The sequence below is a fragment of the Arachis ipaensis genome, chromosome B05, assembly GCF_000816755.2.
Source record: "Arachis ipaensis cultivar K30076 chromosome B05, Araip1.1, whole genome shotgun sequence".
Lineage (NCBI taxonomy): Eukaryota > Viridiplantae > Streptophyta > Magnoliopsida > Fabales > Fabaceae > Arachis > Arachis ipaensis.
Genome location: NC_029789.2, coordinates 146,928,055 through 146,930,606, shown reverse-complemented (window position 1 = coordinate 146,930,606; position 2,552 = coordinate 146,928,055).

Genomic DNA, 2,552 nt, shown 5'->3' with positions numbered 1-2,552 from the left:
ATAATGACACGATTATCTTTAATTAGTCGTCCTAGGAATATATGATTATTTATCTATCATTAGATTATATTATGACATATTCATTTGACAGATAATAAAAATTTATACGGTTAAGACTTCAACGAATGCTAAATGCCCATCACACTCAGAGTGAGGAAAAAGTTATTGATTAATATTAGGGAGACAGTATAAGAGGCTTAACTAAGCTTTTATTAAATTAGGGGCACCATGATATATCCTGCTATATATGCATAAGTCGAGTTAAATTCCAAAGTGTGAGATTCACGGTTTGTATTAATTTAGTCTTTGACTTATCAATTGCACTATTTATATCCCCGATTTTATAAAAATTGCACCAAAGTCGTCTCTAGCCACATCTCCGGGCAAATTAATAAACGCCGGCAGTGACCTAGCACTGAGAAGTCACGCTGGCGTAGATAACGGCAAGCTGAGGTGGTAATTGAAACTGTTTGACCCAATGTGGTCCCTATACCTAGTTTTAATCTCAATTTCTAGCATAGCATCGTCACCTTCGTGTGATTGTGTATATGATCATTTATGTTCAACAACTACATGGATACGCAATATCATCAATTCACTTGCTAACTCTGTATGCACTTAACATATAACACCAAACAAGGAATGAATTCTAAAATTTCAGTTCAATTTGGTGTTAAGCAAGAACATTCACCAAGTGCATAACCAAAATTCAATCTCAATCATCATAAAAATTTATAGAAAACTGCACAATATGAGTTACAATGCCTAATGAAAACAAAATTTGAAGCCTATAATGATCAGACGTAAGATTTAACTTTCAGGCAATTTATCGATATGGTTGTATGCAGGATTCATAAACAGCAATTTCAGTTTAATGTAAGCATCAATCAACCCAAAAATTTCAACTAGCCAATACATATTAAGTCTAGAAACACAAATAATCAACTATCCTAAGTCTAACAAGATCAGTAAAAGCAGAATCAAAAAGCACTGAAATAAAATAAATAATTAGAAAAAAAAGAAACAGACACAGAGGATGGAATGGAACCTGCGTTGAGGAGTGAAAAAAGAAGATAGCATAAGGAGCGGAGGTAGTGTCGTAGCGGCACAGAGTTTCGCCACCGCTGGTGATTTTCACTGGAACTAGAAGGTGCAGACAGAGGTGGCGCCACGAACAGGGGTGTTGCGTACAGGAGGAAAGAAATGGAGAAATAGGAAAGAAAGAAAAGGAAGAAGGGAGGAGGGAGGGTTAGCGACGGTGGTCGCCGGCGGTAGAGACGGACGGACGGACGGAAGGTTGGTGTAGAGGTCTGCGGGCTGGGCTGGGTTTCAGAGAAGAAGAGAAGAAAGAAAGAAAGTTGGGCGGGTGTGGCTTCTCAGTGCCAGGTCACTGCCGGCGTTCATTAATTTGCTCGGAAATGCGGCTAGGGACAACCTTAGTGTAATTTTTACAAAGTCGGAAACATAAATAATACAATTAGTAAGTCAGAAACTAAATTGGTATTTCAGGACCATTTTGAGATTTAACTCCCATAAATCATGCTACCTATATGTAGCTATCTAATTAAATAACTATAATCTTGTGACCATTTCATAGGCCATAGCTAGATAAAAACATATATATTTATATAAAAATGCTATCTACTATTAATATGGAAATCATGACTGGCATATAACTAAAGTGATTATATGATGTTGATGTCATTAATGACGTGTATATATTTGTAGTAGGCTAAAACAGCTAGCTACAGGTCCAGAGAAGAAAAACCAAAACGATGCAGAGACTAACAACACACTTTTTTTCAGGGGATTGATGATGATAAAGAAATTAAAAATTTGGTAAAATAAACAAAATTTATAATGTAATTAAATTTTTTAAAAAGTTCTCTTATTTTTTAAAAAAGATGATTTTTAACGAATTTTTAAAAATTATTTATTATTCTATTTTAAATTTATAAATTTGTAAAAATATAGATTTTCTAAAATTTAAACTAAAACACAAAATTTGAATTTTTGTTCTTATTCTAAAAACAATAATATTTTTCCAATGACTACCGAATACGTGTCCTAAATTTCAATTAGGTAAGTATCATTGTATTAAATCAATCGGTTTAAGCCTTGTTAATTTATAAAAAGATTGATTTTGCAATTCATTATGTTCATTAATTTTATATTGTTATTCAATTTTTATTTTATTTTTGTAAATTGAATGAAAAATATTTTTTTATAAAATCAAAATATTATAAAATTTTAAAATACAAAATTAATTAATATAAAAAGTATTTTTTATTTTACATCTAATTTTAAAAAAGAAAAAAGATGACCAATGAGCATTGTGAACCGTTTTATTCCACTCCATCTCCATGTAATGAAAACAATAATAAATATTGTTTACTTAACTCTTTTAGTTAGTCTCTTCTTGTTGGAACCAAATAAAGTTTTAAAATTAAATACTTATTTGGAACAAAAGATAGTATTTTTCATTCTTTTAAGTTTTATAACATATTCAAGGTGATACTTCTATTTATCATAAATAAATCGTATTCATATAC